This window comes from Arachis stenosperma, chromosome 3 (assembly GCF_014773155.1).
Source record: "Arachis stenosperma cultivar V10309 chromosome 3, arast.V10309.gnm1.PFL2, whole genome shotgun sequence".
Taxonomy (NCBI): domain Eukaryota; kingdom Viridiplantae; phylum Streptophyta; class Magnoliopsida; order Fabales; family Fabaceae; genus Arachis; species Arachis stenosperma.
The window spans coordinates 98326362-98341763 of NC_080379.1; positions in this window are offsets into that span (position 1 = coordinate 98326362).

Here is a 15402-nt window from a genome sequence, read left to right on the forward strand (position 1 = left end):
GTACTAAGGCATTACCGAAACAACCATTTTACTACTAACTTTGAAACCTTTTATAAGTTTTCTATTTTGACTACATGCTTGGAAAGTTTTGAGAAACAATCTGCTTAACTTTATACTAGAAAGATATTCAAACTCGTGAAAGATGAGATAGAAGCAGCAGGTGCCTTAAATGTGACTGAATGCCCAAATAGTGGAGACATTGTTGAGTACAACACGAGTGAGTATTTTAATCAGCAATGGCAACTTAAAGTATCTTACAATAAAGACAAGGACCTGTTTGAGTGTGAGTGCAGGCTATTTGAGACTCGTGGATTACCGTGCTCCCACATCTTTGGGGTCTTGAAGCATCGGAAAGCAAAATGCGTCCCTATATCTCTTATCCTTAAAAGATGGACAAGGGAAGCAAAGAGTGATTTTATATGCTCAATTGGCGAGCAAGACTCCACTGATGATATAGTGCACACACTTAGATGCGGTGCAATGGCATCAATTTGTTAGAAGCTTTGTGATATTTCTTCAAAAAATTTAGCTGACTATAGGGAAATCTCAAGTGAGTTACTTAAGCTAATTTTGAAGGTGCAAAATAAAAGTGATGCACAAGCGAGGCTTTCCCCCACGTCAGCGCTAATAGGTGATCCAACTGTTGTGAAGTCAAAAGGTGCTCCAAGAAAGGTTCCGAAAGGCTAAAAGAGGCAAAGATGTTCACATTATAAGTAATGAAAGCATTTCATCAGGATATGTCCATTACTAGTCAACGAGGAATCACCCGCTAAATACTCAAATACAGAAGATGAACTAACAGTATTAATATAATGCCTTTTTTAATTAGTTACTTTATGCTTACCTATTATTTTAGTGTCTTTTGTAGAACTATTAAATAATGCTATATTAAGTAATTTTTTCTTTGTTTAGCAAGTTGAAGAATGTGATGCCAGCCAGCAGACTCGTTCTCAGGACACAAAATTAGTAGAAAATTCACCCTTGCACAATAATAATAATTTTAAAGTAAGCACTTATCTATATTATACCATGTATAAAATTTATCATTATTTCAATTTAAATTTGTAACAGATTATTCACTTAGTGCTTATGTTATTTCTTTTTTTTTTCTGTAACAAAAAATTTAAGGGTAGTGAAAGTAAGAAATTTGTATCTAAATTGATAGTGACACCGAAGATTAGAGCAGCTGGTAGAAAAGGTCGACAGAAGGTAGCATTTCGCATATCTAATAATTTATATTAGTGTGTTCAAGAGGGAAAATTAAGAAATTATATTGAATTTAAATTGTTTTAATCCAATAGCATAAGTGAAACTGAAAAATTAAAGGAGAGTGAGAGCAAGACTTTCAAAAAGTCTTACCTGACTCTAGTTTGTCTTGTTGGTTTTTCTTTATTTTGTATCGCAATTGTTTAAAAATTCTAATTTATGTTCAGTCTGAAGAGATCACGGTAACTCAAGAAACATTAAAGGAAAAGACCAACACACCAGGAATAGTAGTGTCAGAAGTTGCAGGTGCAACCACAACCAAAATATCAGGATTGCCGCAATATCCCATGCATCATTATCCAATGGTCCATCTTTATCGAACTTATGGTGGAGTCCAACCCCATTCCATTTCATCCTGTTCAAAATGGCATGACGTACTTCAACATTTATCCTTCGACTGCCGGAATTATATCGTATCCTTAATTTTCCCATGTCTCACATTATTCTAGTGGACCCAGTGACACAAATACATGGGTTGGACTTTTGCATGATGTCATCAACAACAAAAAGCCAAAGACTTAAATCTATATATTATACTTTAAATTTTCTCTATTTTTGGTTGGTACTTTGTATTCGTTCGTTTCTATCAATATTATTATTATTATTATTATTATTATTATTATTATTATTATTATTATTGTAAAGGAATACTTTATTGTTATAAACGTGACACATTCTTGTACTAATTTCAATATTTCATCATCGCTTTTATTCTCCAATTTTTTGTGACGAAAACAGAACAAAGGGTTCTGTTTTGAAATAACAAACAGTTGAAATGGGTTCCTCTGAGAAAACAGGTTTCTTTGGGAATATGAGTCCCTTTGATGATGTAGCACTAATCGAAGAAGGACCTTTTCTTCAGGTTCCTCTCTCTGCCTCTCTCTCAAACTTAATATCTTTTTTCCTTGTCTATGATGTTAGTCGTTACTTTGGCTTTTTTATTTTTCTGATAACAACAAACACAACTATGGTAACCCTAATCATGATAAGTTTAGGTAGGAATTGTGTGGTTTCAAGACAATGTAGGATGGAATCTTGGTTTTGGCATTCCCGCTTTATTTATGGGAGTATCGATTGTAAGCTTCATTTTAGGCACACCAATCTATAGGTTTCTAAAACCAGGGGGAGCCCATTAAAAGAATTTGCCATGTTTTGGTAGCATCTGCCCTTGGAGTAGGATTCGGGAACTTGTCTTGGAAGATGATTCAAATCTTTGGGATGAAATATTTGAGGAATCTTTTTTTGGCAGGATGAAAGCAATAATTGACTTGAGATTTAGCAAGCTAACTGGTACTGTTGATGTGATGAGCTCGATTTCATCATTAGGGGACACTTTTGCCATGCTGAGGGATGTTCAGGTTTACTTGAACATACCTTCTATGGCTGGTGGAGTTTGGTTTTTAGAATCCAATTCTAGAAAGACAAGAGCTGCTTCTTCTGTGTTTAAAGTCCAGACTAAGGAAAATGAATTTCAGACTTGTCTTAATGCCTATTTTGGTCCTAAAGTAAGTTGAATCAGGGATGCAGTGGATGTTTCCTGTCAGAGCATTCTTGAAGATCTTTTAAGTTTCTTAGAATCTCTAAAGGCCTCTAGAAGATTGAAGGATGTTACACCTTATCTACAAAGCAGATGTTATGACAGTGTCTTTGCTATATTGATGGCACTGAAAAAAGAGCTTGATAAGGAAAATGGCATCAAAGAGATTCCAACAACTATCACTGTTGAAAAATCACTTTTCATTGGACGATTGCTATTTGCATTTCAGAACCATTTGAAGCATATACCCTTAATACTTCATTCTCCCTTATTTTGGATCAATGGGAATGCATCTGATGTTGGAAAAGTCCCTTCTCTGGTGAAACATTCTAGATTTGGATCCGAGCCTCCAGGCTTTGATAGTCCAGGAAGACAAACAAGCCTTGGCTCTAAAAGGCAAACTTCATATGCTGCAGCTGCCTTGCTTGGAGCAAGAGAAGGTACCACCCATGAATTGGATGAACTCAATAGAACTATAGGGGATCTTTGCATAAAGCTTACAACTTATGGATATTATGGCTATCTGATGAACTTTCTGCCATTGCCTCACGAGATCTCAAACAGGATGATGCTTTATCTTTGAGTACATCCTAGAGGGTAAAAACATGTTCTTTTATAATTTGATGTGCGTAGATGAGTTAATTTATTATGAGTTTGTAGATTTACTTTATTTCTAGTTAATACTGAGACAATTTGAATTGAAATGTTTTTAAAATAAGTAATAGATCTCAATTATCATCTCCTTTGCAGTTATATATAAATAGATCTCATCGAGTAATAGATCCAAGAAGCTTGCTTACTTTTTATTTGCTTGAACAGGGCTGGGAGGATACCATAGTCAAGCAAAATCAGTCTGATGGGAACCAATCAGATATGAGAAGAAGAAGAAGAAGGATATTGCTATTTTTTAAGGCCTTCAGGCATATCTATCTAGAGTGGAAGCATGTTATGACATTTCCTTTTTTTTCAATTTGTGGTGATTATTCTTTATGTGAGAACTAGCTCAGGAACACAATCATCTAATATATTATTCTTTATTATTAAAGTTTAAGGGATAGAACATCTTTTAGTTACTCGTATGCCAAGGGACATAGAGACTCTTGATAAGCGTGCTATAAGCTCAAATTATAAATTCTCCTAACTTCAATTAATTTAAAAGATGCACTCAAATTATAGATTCTTCTGATATATTATTCTTTGTTATATTTGGTTCAAAGGCAGTGTATGCATTGCTGTCAGACATATGTGAAGTCAATAATCAAAATCAACATTTACAGATCAAAACATGTGTGTATATATATAAAACAGAAAAAAGACTTGGACAGGGGCGGAGTTTTAAAAATGATGGTACTTACATAATTAAATAGATTCACTTGTCAATCTACGGGCAAAAAAGAGCTACACTAGCAGAAAAATCATACTGCAATCATAAAACATAGAAGTAATAATAATGGCAAAAAAAACCCACCTTTAAAAATGAAAATAATTATATCTCTAGTCAAATAGAAACATTAAATAATCCGACAAACAAATACGAACACAAACGTAAACAAAATATAATGTATATATCACTAGACGGTTTATATGCTCACAAGAAAATAATAAAAAACAAAAATAATAAAAAAGAGAATGTTGTAAATCTAATCTTGTGGAAATTCATAATCATCACGATGGTGATTATTATACAGCTTTCTAAAATTTTTAATGGTATTTCTTTTGACCCTATACTCAATCATATTATGATTCTTTGACATGAGTGAGACTGTAATCTTCATTCGAACCCCATCATCAACCTAATAAAATTTGAATAATTACACATTAGGCTTAACTACCTAAATATAAAAGAAAGAACTAAGGAAAAGATTTGTGCATAATATTACCTTTATGTTAAAATGATCATCTTCAAAACAAGCTATCATCCAACTTGCAACACACACACCCGCATCATTCCTACATATCAAGCAAGCTATATTAGAGTATTATATAATTGCATAAATTTCATATCAATAACTACTAATTATACGATCTTACAATCCAGCTTCGAGGGTGGGAAGGCCTTCTGGCTCTTCAAATTCAAATTGTGAAGAAATTAGATTTGGAGTGGTCTCAAAGTCATAGAATGAACAATCATCCAATACCTCGTCCAAATAAACACCTGTGATATAATCTAAAGATTGTGATTTGTTTGCTACAATACCAAATTATTAGATTAATGCTAAAGAATGTACAAAAACCAAATACAAGGTTTCGATCTTCAAAATTAGCAGCCTAGTCGAAATCGAAAAACCCATACAATTTGTAATCATCAGACTTATTGAAGAGTCAACCAAAATTCTTAGTTCCTGGCAAGTATTTAAGAATATGTTTCATAACTTTCCAATGAGATAATAAAAGATGCTGCATAAATTGACTTGTTTTGCACACACCAAAATTATATACATGTCTACAAACACGTTATAGAAATGAATATATTAATAGACATCTAAGTTTTTTATTCATTTTTTATTAAATAAAAATAATATTAATAATAATTAAATGTAAAAACTACTTAAGATGATAAATATATTATACAAAAAGACTTTAACTTCAAATATTGGAAATAACAAACATATGCATATGGGATAAAAAAGATAAAATCGTATATCAAATCCTCTCCGAAAATATTAGGATTAAACTTCACATAGTAGATATACTCACAATCGTTACAGAATTAGTTTAACAAAACTCAATAACAGTTAATTATGTTTTAGTTTCTTCTCAATTCTCGTCTTTATGTATGTAGGAAGTGATCGGATATAAGGTATATATATTATTAACCAAATTTGTACTCAACAAAACCAAAGCTAAAGGCTAAAAAAAATGTGGTTGGCAATGTGCACTCCTCAATAACCATTAGCTCTAATTATTAAGCTATTGTATATTTTTCTTCCTTGTATTGCTTTGTAGTTCTTATTTTCTATTTGTTTTAATGCTTTTTTTTATTTTTGTTTTGCTAATATTTGTCTAGTAATATTATTTTCTATCAAGGTTTGTGAAAATGCCTAAGAGACCACAGTACATTATATAGGAAGCCCCGAATGATATCGGAACTAATACCAAAACTGAGGATATTATGGTGAGTGATCGTCCTTAACATTTTTTTACATAAGGTTATGTTAAAATTATGTAGCCTTTAATTATATCATTGAGCATTTTTGTAACTTTTTCATGGGAAATTATTAGTTTATGAATTCAATAATTCAAAATTAATTCTTTTTGTGCAATATCATTCTAAACGATTTCATCTTGCCTTTAGGTTGCAACAATGCCTAGAGGAGCTCAAGTATCATGTGAGCAACCACGTGATAGAGCTCCTCCATTTTTGTCCTCAGCTTATAGTACTCCAGCATCCCGTATTAATGATCATTTTGTGCACCGTGCACTGATAGACGGCTAGCATTGGCAAGTCGAAGTGATGACCATCAAACTCCCACAGAATATATAGAGACTCGGCATCGTGATATAGTGGCCGATATACCTTTAGAGGATGAAGATTACAACCTGGAGGCGCATGAAGTTGAGTCGTTTGATGACCACATTGATTATTTATTTAATACCCGCAAAGCCAAAGATTAGAACAATGACACAAACGCAAAGATACAGATTGTTGGTGTAACGACCTAATTTTTGGTGAAATAGAGTTTTTTGGAAGTTTTGTGAAGGAAGCACCTCCAAGCACCTCTACTGCATCATCAAACACCTCAATCTACATCATCATTATGTCATCACTAAGAAAGCACCTCTACTGAGTTAAGCTCGACGACACAGTTGCGAAGAACCTAGTTTTTGAGCCGTTTCAGTTAGGAATTTCATATTCTAGTTTTCGTAGTTAGTCTCAGTGTGACAGGCCAAACACGATTCATGAGAGAAGAGAAATAACATAATAGTATTATTATATTAATATTAGAGTTACTTAAGTAATATTATAATATTATTTGATCTGCTTTAATTAAAAACAGGAGATAAGTTTAACCGAGCTCCAGTCTATTGGTGTAGGTTAACACCAGCACTCTCTTATGACTTTAGCAATGCTAATGCCCCCTTATATATTTTCTATTCTCATGCTAATCATGTTACTAGTGTCATCTATACTAGCAGCTCAGATATTAATCTCTATAAGTGTTGTTATGAACACTATGCTTAAACATGTGTTTTCTTGATGTTCTTCCATAGATCTCTTGTTTAACTTGGCTTATGGGCTAAGGAACTTCAATTTCTAGCATGCTTGAGATGAGGAATCCCTTCCTAACCTTACGCTAAGTTTGGCCTATTGGTGATCTTGAGGTTTAAAGTTGTTATTGATTGTTTTTAGGATGAAAAAGTGCTCTAAGAACACTTTAAGGAGCAACCGAATTTGGGGCAGCAAACTAAGGTAGGGTTTGGTGAAATTAATCTTGATTAATTGTGTTTGAGTTGTGTGATTCTTGTATGATTTGGTTATGCTTGAAATTGATTGCTTATATGAGTGATTCTTGGTGAAGTTTTGGTGAAAATTTGATAAAATTTGATGATATTCAAGCTATAAATATTGTTCTTGGGTAAAGCTGGAAAACCAAACATGAACCCTTAAATTGGGGATGAAATTGTGTTGAAATCAAGTGGAAATCATGAGACTTTAATGGCTGGTAATTTAATTTGAATTTTAGAAAAAAATTGGTTACCGAAAAGCTTGAAATACGGGTTAGATTTAAAGAAAGGGTCTAAAGAATTACGAAGAACACTTTAAGTTTTATCAAGAACACTCAAAAACAACCCTTTTATCTATTTTAGGGTCAAACTATAAAATTATTATGTTTTGGGGTGCGGGAATATAAATATTAAAACTTTAGGGGTTAAAGTATAAATATAAAAAATTAAAGGGGTCAAAATATAATTTTTATAAAATTTTTAGAGTCAAAATGAAATTTTCAGAAATTTGGATTAAAATATTATTAAAAAAATATTAAATAATATTATTTTATTAAAAATAATAAGGAAAAGGCAATTTTCTTAAAAGTCTTAGGAAGATAACTTTAACCTTAAAATCTCATAATTACCTTCATAAAATACCTAGGACACATGTTAGTGAGAAAAAAGATGAGAGAAAGATAAAAGGTTGAAGAAAAGATAAAAAAAAACAAATAAAAAGTAAGTAAAGCTTTAAAGACAAAGATAAATTGCGTTTAGGGTTAGGTATTATATGAATTGTTAAGATTTAAAAAGGATAATGAAAAATGTTAAAATACAAAAAAATCCACGAATTGATAGTTATTTGATTACAGAAATAACCCATGAACTGTTGTGTGTGTTGATCTCGGGGATAGCCCATGAACTGAGGATCGCTGTTTTGTTGTGTGTTGATCTCGAGGACGCCTAGAACTAAGGATTGTTGTTTTCCCTTGTGCGTATATTATGGAAGCGAGCTTTGCGTTGATTGTCGGTAGTCATAAAGGAGTGGTATTCTTAACAACCGACACGTATGCACGAAGGACACAATGAGAAACCATATCTAGGACTAGTTCCTAGGTAATGTCGGGCTGTAGGGTGTAAACCAATACGTGAGCTCATGACCTACATAGGACAGACATGCATCATACTTGGTTGCACATTTTTTCTGTTATGATTGTTGAATGAATATATACTTTTTTTTGTTTGAATTCTATTATTTGTGTTCAGGGTGTGCTATTATCTTGTATTTCTTTATTTGTATTCTGTTTCTCTATTTTCTCTATTTATCTATTCTCTATGTTTTGTTCTGTTAACTAGAAAATATATTACTGACTAATAAGCACAATGAAAGTGATTAACTTAACTAATTAGTCCGACTCTACTAAGAACTTTTCACTTCTTATCCCTTCTCTCGTTCCTTTAGATTGAAGCAGGAGTATTCTTTCGTGACTTGCGAGTGATCATTTCGCAAAGAGGATTTTGCTCTAGGTAATATTCTGAGTCTAGGGTGACCTCCGTTCTCTGTTTATATGTCATTACTAAGAGACCAGCTGACATCGATACCTATTTTGAATACGAACTTTAACCTAAATCATTTGTACAAGGCTCCTGTTAAGAGGCTACTCGATGAAATACCAGTGAAATGTCCTATGACAATGTATGATCGTGCAGATGAGTAGTATATGATGCTTTGCCTTTTGATGATGTTCAACCTGACCCAAATTTTGAAGACCTAGAATGTATTCTCCTTCGCTTTTGTAGTTTAGAGGGATTAGGTGAGTATAGAGTCTAGGCTAGCCTGAGCGCTAGCTTAAAGACTTTTTAAACAGGTTAGTGCCTGGAATGAATATATATATATATATATATATATATATATATATATATATATATATATATATATAGCTATTTTTAGGGGTGTTCTAAGTGAGATATATACTCTAATAAAGGATGGATAACTAAATGTTGATAATTGTTTGAGATCTATATACGTGTGGTTGTCTTTAACTATTTTACCTGCTATTATTTGTATAGAGATTATGAATGATTCTGTTTATTAATCCAAACATTTTCAAAGAAGAGTACCTCGCAAAATAACAACGCTTTTAACAACGACTTAGGCTCATATAACAAATAATAGATAACAATTAGGAAGACAAGTTAGTAGCACTTAGTTTCCTGTATGATCTAGACATACTGAAAAGTAGGTCGTTACAATTTGGTATCAGAGTAGTTTGTTTCTAGTAGAGCCTGGGGAACGGACTGAATCATGCTTCACTGCATGCTCTGTATGTATGTCTCATGCTGTTATGGTATCTTTGAGATACAATTGGCAGGAATGTCTATGAGTGCTCATTTTGGGAATGTTCGTGATTAACTTGAGATATTAAGATTGATCACCTTAATGTTTATTGTTTGGTGCGGATAAGACCTCAATGACTGCGAATAGGCATAGTTTAATCGAGCTTTGAACGATGAATCGATGTGAGGCACTACTTTCTTCAAAGCTGTTATGATCTCCATGGCTATGCCTATGTGAGATTTGGATGTTGTAAGGAACGAATCAGTCTTTTTGTCAGGATGGCTTGAAAGAAATAGATCAATGGAAGATGAATTCTCGCACATGACTGAAATTTTGAGGGAAAAAAATTTTTTTTAAGGAGGGTAGAATGTAACGACCTAGTGTTTGACAAAACGGAGTTTTTCGGAAGTTCTGTGAAGGAAGTGTAAGAACTATAAATTAATTAACCAATTAATCAATGTCTAATAATAATAATTTAATTGCCTGAAATAGATTCAAAGTTTTAGAATATTAATTAGAAAATTTTGATATGATATTTGGACTCAGTAGACTTTTCTAAGTTGGAAAATCTAATTTTCTTTGGAAAATTGCGTAAAAATGCGTACAGGTAAATTAATCGGCAGTACCGGTTTAATTCTGTCTGGTACTGTATGAGAACAATAAAAACAGAAGAAAACCTTAGAAAAATATTTAGAATTGAAAATCAGGCACTAATTTTAAACGTTTGGTCCAAAGTTGGGTCAAACGGACAAAAAATGCTAACAGGAAGAACCGGGTCCAAATTGGGCCCAAGCCCAACATATATAAGTTCACTAATGAACCCATTTCAGCCACATTCATCCTCATATCTTAAAAACAGAGCTGCATAGAGAGAAGTGAGAGAAGAGAGCAAAAGGGAGGAAGTTACTATTCATCCTTCACTTCCAACGGCCAAAACTCGAGCTACAGTGCTCCGATTTGCGTGACGTCGGTGGCTACGCAAAGCTCTCGCCGAGCCCGTCACTTCTAACTAAGCCTTGTGGTAAGCTTCTTGAAATTCTCTGCCCAATTTTCTTCCCTAAGAAATTCGAGTTTTTGGGGTTTTGTATTAAGTGAAATTTTGTGATTTTGGGTGTTTAGGTACATTCTAGTCTTTGGTTCCTATTGGGTTTGACCCAATCAATCTTGGATTAGGTGAGTTTATTCTCAACCCTTGTGAAATTGCAATTTTGATGAAACCCTAGGTTGATCTAGTTACGAATTATGTGTATATAGCTTGAATTAATGTTGTATGGAGAATGTTGATGATCTGAATAGCTTGGAAGTGGATTTGGTGGCTTGAGGACTTGTGGAAGCTTGATTTGTACTCAATCTTGGGTTTTTGTGCATATTGGAAATCGACCAAGGTATGGTTTCGATTTTCTCTATGTAATATATAATATTTCTGGACACTTAGGCTAGTGACCCATAGGATATGATTGAATTAAATTTGTTGTTGGAATTGTTGTATGATGATGTATGATGATTTGATGATTTGGGTTGTTTTTTATGAATCGTAACGTTGATGTTAATAATATGGTATTGAAGATTGAGATGGAGATTGATTATGATGATTGTTGGAATGGTGGAATGATAATTGATTAATGTGTTGGTTTAGAAATGAATATAGTGTTATGTAATTAATAATTGGGATTGATGATTTCATAAGGTGAAGTGGTGAGTTGAGGTATGAAAAGTGTGAGAACTGATGTGTTTTGGAGTTTGATGAGATTGTGGTTTGGTTTTGGTTGGAAAATTTGGAAAATTGAGAACCTTGCATATTTTGGTAAAAAACTGGTTTTTAGTCAACTTTGACGGGTCATAACTTGTGCCTCAATTTTTAAAATTTGTTGAAATTTGTTTAAAATTAAAGTTCATTGAAAGATCTTCAAACTGATATAAAGTTTGTAAAATTTGGATTTTTGTAGAGGAAGTTATGATCATTCAAATTTTGGCGTCAACATTTGAATTCTGCAATGTTGCAGAATTTTATGATTTCTGGTTTGTGTGTGCATGCACAGCCTTGTGCGCACGCACACCCCGTGTAATTTTGAAACTGTGCGCACGCACACACGGGGATGTGGCTGCTGTTGGGAGCGCTAGCACTTTCTATGCGCACACACAACCAACAAAGCTTTACAAGCTGTGCGCACGCACACGTTGGAATGTGTACTCTGTTGAGGGCGTTCGTACGCCTTGTGCGAATGAACAGAGTTGAAATTTTTACTCCATGTGCGTACGCACACCTCTATGCGGACGCACACATTTGAAAATCCTCTTGGGTGTGCGCATGCACACCCCTGTGCGTACACACACTGCCCTGTTTTTCAATAAAAATCTTGTTTTTAACTATTTCACCTTCTCGACAAGCTTGTAAACTTCTGTGACACCTATCTAAGATTTTTTGGCTTATTTTTGATGCTAAAACATAGTGACGGTCTTGGGTCAAATTATTTCGGTATTTCTAGTAAAAGTTAAAGAATGGAGGCTTAGATTTTTGGTGTACTGAGGATGGGTTTGGTTGAGTGAGAAGGAAGAATAGTATATTAGTGATTATTGATAAGGAATTATGAAAGCGGTAAACTAATGAGTTTGGAATGGAAATTATGAATTGGAAGTGGTTGAGATGAGTCTGGGACTCGGAATGGAATGACAGATCCATGATATATTGAAAAATAATTTTTTAAAACCACTGAATCACTATTTTATACTGAGATTGTTGAGATACTATACACATGGTAGGGACGGTTTGGTAGGACCCCGTTTGTCGAGGTAGCGGCAGCGGCGTAAGGGCGGTGGTTTGTCCCGCTTACGTTGAGATGTGAGGTCCGTGGCAATAGTATCCCACTCGCATCCCTTTGGATCATTAAAGTTTGCAGGCACAAAACCCTGGACGGTGTTCTGAGCACCATATCTCGGGGGTTCCCATTATGATTCCGAAAGGCAACATCTCCATGGAGATGTGTCACGTTGGCAGTTAAACCGACAATGTGATATCAAAGCCTATAAGACAGGCATTCATCATGTGCATCTTTTATCTGTTTGCTTGCTTTGCCGACTTGAATTGTATGCCTAATTGTATAACATGCCTAATTGCCTATTTGAATTACTTGACATATATGCCTTTTACTTGCGTTGTAATTAATTGTGCTTTGTACTGGGATTAAGGAGGCACGGTAGGCGATGGCGATGGGATCGCATGGTGGTTAAACTGGTCAAGACTGTGGGACAGCGGTGATCTCATAGTTAGAAATCCCTTAGGATAGTTTACTGATTCGCTCGGAAACCATCTCTGAACAAATTTCCTTCTGGCAAGTGCACCGGATTGTCGTCAAGTAAAAACTCACAAAAGAGTGAAGTCGAATCCCACAGGGATTGGTAGATCGAGGAATTATAATTGAAGAGTTATGCTAGTTGAGCAAAATCATAATTGAATTGAGATTTGCTTAATGTAAAATTGGCGAGAAACTAAAATTTGCAAGAAATTAAATGACCGAAATTAAAGTGGAGGAAATTAAATGATAGAAGGTTAAATTACAAGAAATTAAACGGGAATGGGGATTTAGCATGAAATTAAAGAGCAGAGATTAAATAGAATGGGTAGATCAGAAATGGGGGGTTTATTGGGCTTCAGGAGATATTGAATTCTCCGGATCAAATCATTTTCATCTCTTCCTCAATCAATGCATTCATTGACATTATTTGGCAATCTTAGATGATCAGATTCCAATGTCTTGGCTCACCAATCTCTCTAAGCATGAACAATTGCCCAATGTATTGATTTAATTGCTCATGGGAAGAGTTGAAGTTCAGTCACTGACTATACCACGCAAATTCATAGATCAAAGTATTGGTAGGATTCCATGTCACTATATCCATCCAAACCCCAATCTAATCCAATGTGAGAAAGCAATTCTAGCATGAATTCTTCATTCCTCTCTCAAGGCTCCAAAGACTTTCAATTATGAATAGCTTCTCTCTCAAGACAACTATCCAATTGAGTTAAGACCGAAAGCTTTCTATCAAAAATCAAGAGAAAAGAAAGTAGAAGATGATGAAAACTATTATTGATCCATTGAATTACAATAGTGCTCCCTAACCCAATGAAAGGGGTTTAGTGGTTCGTAGCTCTCAAAATGAAAAATTGAATTGAAAAATACATTCTGAAATCAAAGCTCAGTAAAGAAGAAAAGCTTAAAAGAGATCTGAAAGTGTAAAAGTTCCCCAAAATAAAAATGGTAAAAAAAAGTCCCATCACTAACTTGAATTCTAAGCTATTTATACACTCTCTTCCATTGATCTTCAAGCCTTGAATTGGGCTTTTGGCCTTGATGGAACTGGGTTGAGGATGGCTCCAATTGGTTGCCCTTGGTGTTGAGAAGAGATCTGTACAAAATTTGAATACTGATGCTTCAAGTTTGAGGGCCAACGTTGACTCAAACGCCATCTTAGAGAAACCAGCAAAACCAACAAGTTTTGTTGTCACTAGCGTTTGACTCAACGTTGGAGGGTCAACGTCCGCCGATCCGCGCGTACGCGTACCGTGCGCTTCTGTACAAAATGCCGAAAATGCTCATCCACGCGTATACGCACTGTGCGCTTGCGCGTGGATGCAAGAATTTCATTTTCTACTTTAAACCAGGGAAATGGGACGTTGGCTTCAACATTGGACCCCAACGTTCTCTCCAATGTTGGGATTTTTGCGCGTACGCGTACTGTGTGCTTAAGCGCCCATTACTATATTTTTTGTATCCGCGTGTATGCAACATTGACGCGTGCGCGTCGATTCCAATTTTTCCAATCTCAATTCTAGGCTGAGCATTGTGGACGTTAGAGGCAGCGTTTGAGGTAACGTTAGACCTCCAACGTTCAGTTGTGGCGCATACGCGCACCGTGCGCTTCCGTGCAAATGCCAAAATTTGCTATTTTTGCGTGTACACGGCATGTACGTGTACGCGCAACTCAAAAATCCTTCAGCCCCAGAATTGATCATTTTCTCACTACGTTGGGGTTAACGTTGGACCCCCAACGCCATCTCGAACGTGAGCTTTAGCATGTTTGTGTTCTGTTTCTCTTCAAGTTTGAGTCAACGTTGGTGGTCCAACTTGGCCACCAACGTTGCTTGTTCTCCATCCTTTCCATTCTCTTTCTTCAACCTTCCTCCATGCCTTCCTTCACCTATCATCAACCAATAAATGCATCAAAGCTATGCTAAAATCATTTGAATTCTTATCATTCTTAGCATACAAGTAATCATAACATAAATCATCATGAAATTGCATCAATTTACTCATGGTTGAATGAATATAGGCATACTTGAATTTCTACCCTAATGGCTTACTTATGACTCAAGAATGTGCATAAAACCTATCAAAAACAAAGAAAAAAGCTAGTAAAACTAGCCTAAGATACCCTGGCATCACAACACCAAACTTAAATCTTGCTTGTCCCTAAGCAAGTACTGAATTATTAAGAAGAAAGAATGAAACAGAAGGAGATGTTGCAAAGCATTATTAGTAACTCATGGGGTTTTATGCAGACAATGTAGCAGCTAGCTTCTTATTGATCTTTAGGCATAGAATGTCTCCTTCAAGCATCAATTAACACACTGCTATGACCTCTTATTGTTTATTTATCCTTGGTAATTACTTTTCTTCATTTTCTTTTCCTATGAGCTTTAGCTCAGTGTCATGTGTATATCAAGTTCTCAACTTATTTGTGCTCAACACATTATTCACTACAGACACTTGGCTCACATTTCTTCTTAGAACATTGATGCCCAGCAGCTCTTTGGGTTACTAAATGTCTTGCAACT